General features: G+C 45.9%; 1 protein-coding gene and 1 non-coding gene across 2 annotated transcripts in view; both read right to left on the bottom strand.

The window, feature by feature from the left end:
- LOC119655248 (ras-like GTP-binding protein rhoA) overlaps positions 1-346 on the bottom strand; it is a 152,740-nt gene extending 152,394 nt beyond the window's left edge. The window contains exon 1 of the mRNA XM_038061039.1: positions 43-346. The gene's annotated coding sequence lies outside the window, so the exon portion shown is untranslated. The remainder of the gene's footprint in view (positions 1-42) is intronic.
- Positions 347-12,071: 11,725 nt separating this feature from the next.
- LOC119656341 lies at positions 12,072-12,173 on the bottom strand. Its single transcript, XR_005250044.1, has one exon. It is a non-coding gene; the product is annotated as a U6 spliceosomal RNA (small nuclear RNA).
- Positions 12,174-13,391: the final 1,218 nt, after the last annotated feature.

The raw sequence follows: 13,391 nt of genomic DNA, 5'->3' as shown, positions 1-13,391 counted from the left end.
TTTGTAGATAGCTCTCGTGGATTTTCAGACCTCATGTCGTACTGGTATCTGGTATCTCTGGTATTTCTCCCCCTTTTTTGAAAAATCCAAGCGAACCACGACGATTCAGAAGCGACGAGATATCAACGCACTATCACACGACGAATGCGACAAGGAACGCTTCCCGTATCAAACGCAACTTTAATGCGACTATAGCGTGTGTGTTCATTATTATGCACTCAAAGGCGATTGAGCCAACAACAACAAGTGAGTAATAACATGTCATCTCATATGAGGACCAACGTGTGTGGAGTGAACATAGGAACTTGGGAAAGCGTTTGAATCGAAAGCAGTGGAAACATTTGTAATTACACATCACAGAGCGAACATGTCGCTCATTGGACCCCGTTGAATTCAATGCGCTCGTTACGACTCATGAGACATAAAGTAAAAGTTTTTCGGGTACCAGTACCCCGGCGGAGGGGCAGTGGATGAATGAAATGGTTGGAGAAAGCAATGTTGCCGACGCTGGTCATTTTTTGGATATATTCACAGCACATTTGCTCTTTGCTTCAATTCTTGACGCAGATTACCAAATGAGATCATACTTTCCCAAATTATTATCTTTAAAAGCATTTAAAGTAAAAAAAAAAAAACTTTGATAAATCAGCGCCCAATGTGGGCGCACATTAGTCAAAACAATTCAGGATCCACCAACCTCTCTGCAAATCTTCCCAACAGACTGCTTTTAAGGTTTTCGCTAAAACACCTTATTTAATTCAATGTCTGTCTGTCCCAGAGTATAAATCTCCCAACTTGCAGGATTTTTACCCATTAAAACCCTCCCCTAACGTCTGTCCTCTTCCCCGCGGAAAAACCGCAAAGTACGTCGTCGCAGGTTGGACATTGCTCCTTTCACCCATCGATTGCACTCGTAACCGCGTCTTTTTCGCCTTCTTTGCCTCTCTCAACCTGCACTGAGTTCGCCCCCAACATGTCGTTAACTGCATTTCAGTTCTCCTGGCAACGCAAGCATTTTCCCAAATATATTTTCCGGTGGTATTGTTCCTTCCAATGTCTCCTCTTGACTCTTCCTTTTCTTTGCGAATCTAGGACAATGAAACAAAACATGCTCCGGGTCCTCCGGAATATCGGCGCAGCTAGGACAGTTGGGTGATCTGTACGGTTTAAACCTTTTTTTTTTCTGTGCGTACACGGAGGTGGAAAATCTTAGAAAGACACGTCCGCCGCAGCTCCAACGCCTGAACGCCGGAACTACAGCGGGCGCGTGTGGGTTCACACCCACTAAAAACCACCACCGGTCTCTCCAGCCCCAGCCCCGCGAGACCACCATTAAGGTATTACTTCGCGGTGTAGGTTTGCTCTTAGGCACTCATCCTTCTCCTATTTGCAGCTTTCCTCCTTCTTTGTTCCTTCAGCAACTCCTCCTGCATTTGGAAGATTGCGGAGCCAACCGCCAGCCAATTCTCCTCGGACTCCAGCATCTCAGTAACCAAGCTCTCCGGGCTCAGGCTCCTGCCCAGTACCTGGTTTAAGCTCCTTCTTTCCATCGCAAATCGTGAGCAGTGAAACATCACATGCTCTGGATCTTCCGGTATGCCATCTCATCTGGGACAGTTCGGAAAATCATCCAACCCAAAGCGGTGCAGATACTCGCTGTAGCAACCACCGTGTCCCGTGAGGAACTGGGTAATGTGGTAGTTGGTCTCCCCATGTTTTCGCTCAAGCCACACCCTAATGTTGGGAATGAGCCTGTGTGTCCACCGACCATTCGTAGTCTCGCCCCATCTGCGTTGCCGGAGATCAAGCGACTCTGATCTTGCCGCATTTCTACGCTGTGCATGCCCCTCCATACGTCTTGCATTGTACAGGACACTCATTTCTTTGGCCAGAATGTCAATCGGGATCATGCCTGCCACCACCAATACTGCCTAATCTGATGTGGTTCTAAAAGCACTGCAAACCCTCAAAGCCATCCGCCGGTAAACCGAGTTCACCTGCTTCCGTCTCTGAGAGTTTGCAAGCGCCTCTGCCCACACAGTCGACGAGTAGAGCAGGATGGAGCGCACCACTCCGACTAGCACCAACCTCCGGCAATGTTTCGGTCCACCAATATTTGGCAACATTTTTGCAAGTGCCGTGGTGGCACTGGCTGCCTTTTGGCATGCATACTCTAGGTGTTCCTTAGCGTTTTCACTACTGACTCTTGTAGTCCGGCAAGATCGAACTGTTTCTCCAACGCTTCGCGAACCTCCTCCTTCGTCGTGATTTCATCTATATCTTTGCAGATTATAGTGATCTCCGACCTACTAGCTCTTATGTCAGCTTCCAGCCCTAAAGTCATCCCGATTTGGCTTAAGAATTTTTCCGTGGTTACATCCTTGGATTTCTCCAGCTCCAACATAAGATCTCCCTTCTGGGACAGTCTAATGCGGCTGACGTTGTCTCCCAAATTGGTGAGTTCGGAGTCTGCCTTCACTTTCCTGAGAATGTCGGCGTATGACCCTTCGCCTCGTTTGGAAATGAAAATCACCTCCGGTCTAATCTTCTTCCTCCGATAATTTCTTTTCCGCGGTTCTACCTTCCTCCAAGCTTCTGCATCCGCCTTTGAAGGTTCGATCCCTTTTCTCGAGGTAGCCACTGCAGTTTTTCACTGGCAGCTTCAGACGTACTTTTCATGAACTCCGCCTTTTTGGGAGTTGAATCCTTTTTTCTTTTCGGAGTTTGCTGGCCTGTTGAGTCATTCAGCTTCTCGCGCAGTCTCGTCCCCGGTTTCTCCCCTTTTGTGTTTTGAACCGGCGTTAGTTGAGTTGCCTGGTTCAATTTTCCAATCGGCGACTTCCCTACTCACTCATCCTGGGCCTTGCCGTACGTCAAACGGATGCCTCTTATCATGGCCCTTATATTTTGGTGAATGTTCCTGCGCTCCTTTATAAACTCACACAGCTCCATGATCTTTTTACCGAGGGCAGTAAAGGCAGCTCCAGACTGATCATTGCCCAAAACATCGCTCGCGTGATTCCGCGTCAGTGATTCTTCCTCATCGAAGACTCCCGCTATACGCTTCCCACTGGGGGTAGCGATCGTGGGGGCTTGTGCCCGTGTGGGAGGGGATCTGCGAAAAATCGAGCTCCTTCTGAACGGGTCCATCACTGGTGCCAGTTCAAGTTCCTCCCGTACGCTTGTAACATTAGATGCCACAGTAGCCAAGGTTCCCACTACTGAGGCACTGCGGTCGTTGGATATCGACGGCCGGGAGCCCGCTTGCTCACTCCCAAAAACCGCCGGTACTGGGTTTCCGAAGCCCTGCACAGTAACTTCATTCTTCTTCTGCTCTTCCATGTTTGGTTTTATTTCTGGGTATCCTTCCCATAGCCAATTTTTATCCACGGGTGGGCGTTTACTTTCCACCTACCCGGCCTCCGCATAAACATGCCCATACCCGCACATCTCTGGATGCGTGCATATGCATGACCATGACACATTCACCGAGCATTCCCTTATCCGCACGAAGGGACGCGCCTGATGGGAGATTTGGCAACTCCACACAGGGTACGGTTTAAACCTACAGAGGTATTTAAAGTATCAGCCTGGTCTGGTGGTATCTGGTGAAGGTCCATCGACCCTTTTCCGCCCACTCCTACCTTTGTTGCCATCTGCTTAACGATTCCTCCCTTTCGGCGTTTTTCACGTACCAATCAGAGAAAGAATCAAGTCCATCGTAGATACCTGTCATCTCATCGACCAAAATTGCGACGGATATCATTCCGGCTATCTCGTAGACAGTTTCGTCTGAGATGGTTTTAAAACCACAGCACACTCTTAAGGCGGTCTTTCTATAAACCGCGCTCGTCATTTGAGCAAGGCATGCGATATGCAAAGCAGTTGATCAAATTGGCGCAGAGCAGTATAGAGCTCACCACTCTACCTATCAGCAGCTTACGAGTGCTTCGTGGGTTCCCAACAATTGGCATCATCCTTGCTAAAGCCATGCTTACATTGGACGCCTTGGTGGAAACATTCTGTAAGCGCTCTCCAAGGTACTTAGTTGCTAATTTTGAAGTGATGGCATGGTTCCCTACTCTGATATGGGCAGTGGTTTTCTTACGCTGCTTCGTGATAAGCATAGTGACCTCTCTAGCATCTGTGGTGTTGGTTCACCAGGGAGGCTTACAAGGTTTTGGTAGCAACACTAGCCTTTGTCTTTTCCATGTCTCTCAATCAACTCTGCGAATATCCCTGGCCTCAACCTAGCGGCCAGCTTGAGTGCTTTCTTTGGTATGCCGTCGGGGCGCGGTACTTTGTTATCTTCCAGAATACCGCAAATTTCCAGTACTTCTTCCGTCGTCACTGGGGGTATTACATCCGCATCTAAAGGTGTTTGCAGACCGTAACTGTTTACGAATATGTAATTTGCGGAGCAGCCTGACCTTTAAATCTCCCTATTACAACCCTGTATGCGCTTCTCCATAGGTCTATATCCGCTTCTACGCAGAGTTGTTGGAAGCAGTCCCTCTTGCTTTATTGTTTAGCTAGCTTCATGTTTCTTCCAGCTTCCTTGCAAACATCCTGCTCCACCTTCTGATCAATCTTACCTATTGCTTTCTGAACTGCTCGTCACGCCAGCCGAAGATCCGACAATTCACTGCTCCACCAGCAGTTAGGCCTTTTACTGGGGAAAGTAATACCATCTTGCATAGTTGAGCCGCCTGTCGTCGCGATACAGTCCGTGATATGGAGGGCTCTTTCCGAGGGTATATCTGATAAGGTGTCCTGGTACTAACCACGCATTTATATTTGCTCGTTAATTGTTTTTGGAAACCAACCAGGCGTTCTCCTTACTTTTGGACGAACAATTCCCCAACCGCTTGGCTTACTGTTCAGGTGAAAGGGGATTGCCTGCTTATCACTCTGGGTGTAATTTCCATTGACGTTCCAGGACATATCTTGAGCTAGTGAAAGACAAACAAAAGCTTCCCCATTTTACGGCCTATCCATTGAAATCACCAGTGATGACTTTGATCTTCGCCCTTTGGCGCCCGAGACCAATCTGTCTAACATATCATCCGATTCAGCCAACGTCAGGCTATAGACATATATGTCATCCCTTTTTACCCATATGAACCCACTTGTGGACTGCCTCAAAATGCCTGTACAGCTCTTTAACCCCCGTTTTTGTTTGACCAGTGCGATTAGATGATTAGATTAGATTTTGCGATACTGCTAACTGAATACTCCGTAGTCCGTTATCATTGGCATCCCTATGTAAGCTATGGGAGCCGACGTATCTCCTGAATACGGGCTCCGTCCCTACTTGACTGTTGCAATCTCCAAGTATGATTTTGATATCATACTTGTGACAGGTTTCGATAGTCCGCTCAACTGCCTCGTAGAAAGTATCCTTCTGCCTTCTGACTCTGCAGTCTCCTCTATAGGGACGTGGACATTTATGAGGCTTATATTTCTAAATTTGCCTTGTAGAGTGCATAGCTTTTCGCTTATATTTTCAAAGCCAATAACGGCAGGTTTCATTTTTTCCATCCTGTCCAAGGCTCCTGTTGTGGCTTCGTAACATCGGTTTTCCGTGTAGGGTTGCTAGCCGTACTCGCCCCCCCCTCCAACCTGGGGGACCATTTAGTATACTTTGTGCCGTTTTTAGACGCGGGAGACTCGCCTTCATCCTTCTCCGTCTGCAGTTTTTCATGAAGAAAGAACTCCCAGTGATCACCACGTGGAGGTGGAGATAGGGTTTGATAGTGGAGCTGTTGGTGTTGGTTAAGCCGGCATTTTTCATGTTTATGCTCCATCGTGAGTACCAATCCACGTTTCGCCCTGGGACCTATACTACCCTTTTGTGGAACACAGCAACTATATATGTAGATGCCAGCTATTTTTGCTCTGATGAATCCAATTTCTGGAAACTCCATCACTTCTTGAATGGCTTAATTCCTACACGCCAATATTCCCGCCTTGACAGTTATATCTGTAGTCCGGGCACCCCTCATATTATTGCAATAAGGCTCGCTGATTATGGCACCTTCGATTCCCTTCTCATAGATGGTCTACAAGAAAAGGTCTTTGATTGATTTGCATCTGCCTCATTTCTTTACTTAATTCAAGGTTCTCCTTAACACTGGGCATCTGCTGCTGCCTGCAGCGTGCCGACAGTCGACGCCCTTTTCCTCTTGCAAAGCATATATTCAGGCTCAACATTGCACTCTTTGAACATATGACCATCTTTCTCACTTTTTCTGCATCATTCGGACCTGTCACAGTCACCGGTGAATTTCGCCGCTATGTGGCCACATTTAAGGCATCTAAAACAGCGCTCGAGGGGCACCTGCTCCATGAATCACCAAACGACCCAACCTATTTTTACTTTACCAGCCGCCAACAATTAGAACGCTGTTTCAGCTGGTAACCTTATAGCTGCCGTTTGTGTGCCTCCGTATGCCTTTCTCTGTTCCGTGATTGCGGAATCTTGCAAACCAAATGGTTCGAATTGCTTTTCCAAGACGTCGCGGATATCTTCCTTGCTCGTGATTTCATCAATCAATCAATCAATTAATCAATGTCCTTACACTGTATCATAATCTCCTGCTTTCTGGCCCGTACTTGTGCTTCTTCTTCAAAGAACTTCTCTACCTTGCCGAAGAAAATTTTTGAGTGGTTTTGCCTGGAGACTTCTGCAGCTCCAGCATCAAATCTCCTTTTTGGGAGCGTCTGATTCGGCTGACGTTTTCTCCAAGGTCAGGTCAGGAGTCATATCATCTTTTCGGGCCGTAATCTTCTTTTTTTTGTCACATTTTTCTTTCCGTCAACCCTGGTCCATGCTTCCTTAGTTCCTTTTTGGGGCTTTGCTCGCTTGGGTCGATTGGAACCGGCGTCGCAGTTTCCACGATTTTGGTCACTTTGTTTGCCTTTCCTTTTACCGATGAGAGGCCTTTTTGCCTTTTCGTGTCCTGCGAGGATCAGAAAGAATGGTTCGCGCCCTTTCGACTCCTCGTTTCAAGCTTACCGCCCGTTGGATTTTAAAGGGGTGTCACTTGTGTTGCCTGAGTGATGCTTAATTTCTTCGAATCATTTTTTTCGTCCTTAACATTATTGTACAGTACAAGAATGGCTCGAACCATGTTTTTGATGGCATTCGACAATTCTATTATTTTCCTTCCGAGTAGGGCAAACGATGATTCGTCCGTATTCTGACACTGTTCCTCTGCTTGGTTATTGCACTGGACATTTCCGCATTTATTGACCTTCTGGAAGCTTCCCTGATTTCCTTCCATTACCAACGTTGACTTCGAAGGAGAACAAAGGATCGTCAAGCTTCTACAAACACTAACTCCTGCGGTAGCTCCCAACCAGGTGTAGTCAGTGCACTGTGGCCTAATGAATGGTCAATTTGTGAGGCATCTTTCCGTGTTTTGTGAGCATGCGTTCTCGGAAGTCATGTCCTCCTTTTAAATGCCTCTTTCTCCAGGCTACATGTAGCATTCGATGCAACGATGGCTAGGCAATTTCCCACCGAGGCTTTGTAGTCTAGGGATATTGACGGCCGGAAGCCTGCTTGCTGACTCCCAAAAGTCGTCGGTACTAAGGTTACGATTCCCTGCACCGTAAATATTTCTCTCCTTTTTTCTTCCATATTGGTTTCTTGTGCTGGGTGTCCTTCCCATATCCATTTTTCTCCACGAGTGTGTGTTTTTCTCCCACCTACCCGACCTGCGCCTAAACATACCCATGCACGCACACCTCCAAATGCGTACAAGTGCATATTCCTACGCATCCGCCGAGCATTTCCACTCCTCTCCTAATGGGAGATCGCAGGTCTGCCTGTCTATCTGTCACACGCAGTTTTCTCAGAAAAGGTTATACCGATTGACACGAAATTTGGCGAGAAGGTGGGACATGTAAAAGCCATGCAATGAGTGACGTTTTTCTACATTATGACTAAGGGGGGTCCTTATATATGCAAAAGGGGGAGGGGTTTGTAAATTTTCTTTTCACCGAATATAGTCATGTTGGGTAGCAAATGAAAGATCTTCATTAGTACTTTTCGATGTTAACCAGGTAGATTTGACATTTGTTGGAAAGACAGGGAATGGGGGGTCGAAAATGATGATTTCTTTGACAGACTCATCTATCTATCACTCATTTTTTCACTAGGAAAAAATAATTATAAACTAATCTATCTTATTTACATCATTGACACAATTTAACTAGAAGTCACTGTATTCAATAAAATTCATTCAACTTTACTCTCATTCAACTCCTCCGCGTTGAATGCGATAATTCATACCACACGTCTCTCCCAAATAAAATTGAATGCGACATAACTCTTCGACTTATGCGATTGAAAAGCAAATTCGAATGAGTTTGCGCTGATTCGATTTTTATGAATGGGGCCCACATAAAATTTAATATCTTTACGCTGTTGCAGTGTGAATGAGGCCTGGTTGGGCAAGAAAATGCGTGCATAAACAAGTCTCTCATGTACAGTACTCGCATGCATCAAGGTTTCGTTTTGATTTCGCCAATTCCGGTGTCTAGGAGCGTGGGTCGTTTGCAAAACTCAATTCAACTTTGATTTATTCTTGCTTTAATGAAGTGTTCATACGAAGTTTTGATAGATATGTTAGTGTGGGTGGACATCAGTGAGTATCTACAAATATGTTTATATGAAAATGGGCTGGAAACCCGGTAAATGCGGGTTCGCTGCATGTGTAGGAAACTGCACTTGAGTAGAGGATTTCATAAAACGGAAGTCATTAAGTCATGATCCTTAGAATATGGAAAACAAGATAATAATTGAACTTAATTCAATTGGTAGAAACTATAGACTTGACTATAGAATCATGGATCAATTATTTAGGTCCATTGAAGGTGGGGCCCTTCCCGCTTCATCCACTAGCAGAGAAGCACATGTATAACATTTTTGGAGGTTTACATAATGGAGTTAAAAGAGGTGGAGTTTTGCCAATACTTATTCAATACTTATAGATAATATCATCAATAAATTCAGCTACGCAAACAATACAATATCCCAGGGAGATTACCTAAGATAACAATCCAATGAAGTAACTAAGAAAAATGGAATACCTGAGCAGATTTTCTGCAATCAGGAATCCTAGATTCTAAGGAGCAGTTGGGAGTAGGTAGTGGACTGATATTTTCGACAACCTTAGCCCAGTCTGTACAAACACGTCTGAATAATATTAGCCTAGAATTAAGACAGAGACAAACGTCCATGACAACGAGAATTTGAATCTAGGACAAAGAGTTTGAGAGGCTGATGCTCAATCACCTCAACCATCGCACCCGTCAATGTTGTTCTCTAAAGTTGGATGGTTAGTCCTGCATGGTTGATAGCTCTGTACCTAGGCTTCTTAGTTTTTCTCCACTTATACACTGTCTTACTGCTCTATAGTAGTTAACACGGCCCTAGAGCGAAATTCAGGCCCCAAGGATGAAAATTCTACGGACCACGTATTATGCCTATTTATCATTGGAATTTCTGTTATGACCCTCGACAAAATGTCGATTATTTTTCCCCCTCCTTTCATCAGAGGTTGTCGACGATAACACTAATGTGACTCGAATTATAATAGTTTCTACCGCAGCGGAACCTGAAAAACTTAAATGGGGCCCAGCGTGTGGCACGAACCCACAATCTATTGAAGGTGCGATTATGTAGTCACGATCCGCTGAGATGGAACTAGGCGGTCGTGCCTTATATTCCAAAGGCGAGTCATTATCACCCAGTTCGCCAAATCCCAACATGTATTTGATCAGGTGCGTATCTTTGGTTAAGTCATCATCACCATCAACGGTGCAACAACGGGTATCCGTTCTGGGCTTGCCTTAATAAGGAATTGCAGACATCCCGGTTTTGCGCCGAAGTCAACCAATTCGATATCCCTAAAAGCTGTCTGACGTCCTGGCCTACACCATCGTTCCATTTCAGGATCTCCCTAATCTTCTTCTTCAGGTGATTGTGAAGATCATTTCTTGATATTTGATCTCCAGGATCTATGTTGAATGCGGTTATTGCGGCATCCATTTCCCTCTTGTAGGTGTTGTGGGGGTCTGTGTTGTGGATGGCTTCAGCATTAAGTCTCACCAGATTGTTAGAGGGGATTCCGGATGGTGTTGTTATTGGAGCTCGGAGCACCATGTCAACAAGATGTGATCCGAGTCTAAATTCCCCCCTCCCCCTACCGCCCCCAAATTTCAAAATTTTATTGCTACTGAAGAGTCAGCAGCACGTCAGCAGGACCTCGGATATGGATTCGAACCCACGATTACAACCTTTGACAATTAAAGGCGGCTCATAATTAGTTTCTACAAGGTGCACAGGCTCTTCGATAACTGCATCAAGGACTTCAGCGATACAAGGTAGATAGTTTGTACCTAACTGCAGTGAAATGGTGGGACTCTGGAGAGTACTCTTTCCCCCTTTTCGGCACTACGCTTTTCTAGCGAAACCAAGTGGCAACAGGCGCCAATCTGGTGTGCGACTGCTGCTGTCGACTATCGCATGTTATAGTGGTGGTCATCCAAATGTCACCTTGCTCGAATATGTGGTGTAAGGAGGCATGGTCTTGTTGATTAAAACAACGGTGGTGAAAAGTTTGTAGAATTTTCACCGCCTTCCTATCGGAAGTACACTGTCAGAGCACAAGGTCTGCCGCAACGTCGGCTGGATTCCTTCTAACAAAAAATTATCAAATCAGGCCAACCTTATCGTGCCTTTTTCTCCCAGGTGCTGCACAGGCTGTCAACCTCACCCCGAAGGATCGTCAAAAGTCCTGGGTGACAGCGGAATCTTGGAAGTGGATTGATGAACGGAAGTGGTTGAAGGCTCTGCTTATCGCTGTGAGTGATGGAAGACGATATGCGCTCGATACCGAGCGAAATCCCGAGAAGTTTATCGCGGTATAAACCGTGATAAGAAGTAATTTGCTATTAAGCTGGTCAGGGAAGCGGAAGATGTCGCAGACTGCAATGCTTTTAGGAGTGTATACCGCATCACGAAAGAGCAGGTGGTTGCAAATCTTTTGATGGTCCTGTTAGAGACGTCAATGCTCGGCTTCTCATAAACCATGACGATCAACTGAACAGTTGAAAAGACCACTTCACCACGGATCTTAACCGCATCGTATGCAGGGAACTTTTTCCTTAGATATTTTTCAATAGAGTGGAAGAAGGGGATGATGGTTAAAATTCCAAAGAAGGGGTTCCATTTTGAGTGTAACAATGAAAGGGGTACCTGCGTGTTTCCCACCGCGGTAAAGATAATTATGGAAAGGTTACGGGGGATAATTTTGCAACACTGCCCGGAGTTTAGATCATCGATGCATCTGCTTCCTCGATTTCGGGAAAGTTTCGATAGCGTAAATGAGGAGAACATCTGGAGTGTTCCTGCCCGCCTCCTTTTACGAACGAGGTATTGCCCCCAAGAAGTTGATTTTTCAACCTTGGGCCATTTCTCCTAACCGGGGGTTGTGGAAAATTTCAATTTTCTTGGGTTTTCGGAAGGCCTCCCAGGGGAACATTTTTTGCCATATCTCAACTCCCCGGGGTCGTAGTGTCAAAATTCTTGCATTTCCCGAATCTGGCCCGCCTCGCCTTTCGAACGAGGCATTGCCCGCAGGATTCGCATCCAACGATTTTGCTTTTTTGGCCATTTGCTTGCACAGCGGTGGTGGAGATTTTCAATTTTGTTTTTGGCATATCTAAAGTCCTCGGCTTCGCAGCGTTAAAAGGCTAAGGATTTTGAGATCCAAAGCTGAGTCCACCAAGGTTGCGTCTTGTCACCGATATTATTTCTTCTTATTATCTTCATGCTGCCTTGTCCGGAGAAAGTCGTGGAGGAATTCATTGGACGATGACCTCTTTCCTCAAACACGTCGATTACGCTGATGACATCTGCTGTGGGGGTCATGGATTTTGGCCAAATGTTTCTGGATTTGGAAAGAAAGGGAAGTAAAGTTAGGCTGAAAATAATCGCCAGAAAAGCCAGGGTTCTCACTTTGGCAGGTCATCGCACTCTTCCTACCTGCATTATTGGGAAGATCGTCGAAAACGTCAATAATCTGTTTGTATACCTAGGAAGCATGCTAATCTTCTCTGCATCGTTCCAATTTTAGTATATGTTCTGCCGAAGCAAGAAGCAAGTTTGCGGACACAGTATGTGACCGCTTGAATGCAACTCTGCATGTAATCCACAGCTGGTGCCTCCGCAATGGACTCACGGTGAACGCTAGGAAGACTGGACTAGTTATGTTCACTAGGAACGTCAGGTGGGGCAGCTATACGCTACCCACCTTAGCAGGGGCGGAAATCCAACTGGCACAAACAGTTAAGTACTTAGGAGTACATTTCGACTCCAAGTTAACATGGAAGCATCATATCCAGGAACAATACCAGAAATCCTGCAGATTGCTCTGCTGCTGTAGGAATGCGATAGGTAAGACCTGGGGACTTTCACCTAAACGGATATATTGGATGTATACATCCCTAATAAAACCCATTTTGATATATGCATGCATCGTCTGGTGGCCAAGACTGAACTTTGCTAACAGCAGGAAGCTGCTAACGCAGATTCAGAGATTTGGTTGCCTAAGTATTACTGGAGCAATGAGTTCTACGCCGACTGCGGCACTTGAAGCTATCCTAAATCGACCTCCATTCACTTGTAGGTGAAACGGAAAGCAGCCAACGACGCATATAGACTCGATACCATTGGAGGGTGAAAAGGCCACGAATCATACGGTCATGCGTCTATCTGGAAATTCCTCCACAAACGTCCGGTAGCTCTGATGCCGGCCGATCATATGGTTTCCAGATTCGTCTTTGAAACGACATACACTGTCGTAATCACCAAAAGAGAAGAATGGTCGATAAATGGCCATGAGTCTTTTCAGATTACAAACTTAATAATCTTCACTGACGGGTAAGTCATAGAAGGCGGATTGGGCGTTATCCATTCGGGAATCCAATTATGGAATTGCCCCGACCCCTCGGAAAAATAACGACCATATTCCAGGCGGAGATATATGCCATTTCATTGGCAGCAGAAGAATGTCTGCGACAAAAATGGAGGGGTCGCACCATTCGAATCTGTTCCGACAGTCGGGCGGCATTATCAGCACTAAATGGCAACAACATATCAAGCCAGTCGGTGTGGAGTTGTCATCAGGTGCTGCTGAAACTTGGCCGACTGATTGAAACATTCCTGATGTGGGTGCCGGGGCACTCTAACATCGCCGATAATGAGGTGGCTGATAGACTGGCTCGCCGAGGGTCTGGATCCACAATGGTGGGGCCAGAACCAGCTCTTGGAATCCGACCATCTACTGTCAAGTCTACTCTGAAGGGTGAAATTGCAA

This window comes from Hermetia illucens, chromosome 4, assembly GCF_905115235.1.
Source record: "Hermetia illucens chromosome 4, iHerIll2.2.curated.20191125, whole genome shotgun sequence".
NCBI lineage: Eukaryota > Metazoa > Arthropoda > Insecta > Diptera > Stratiomyidae > Hermetia > Hermetia illucens.
The sequence above is the reverse complement of the archived record's forward strand: the minus strand, read 5'-3'. Positions and strand labels throughout refer to the sequence as shown.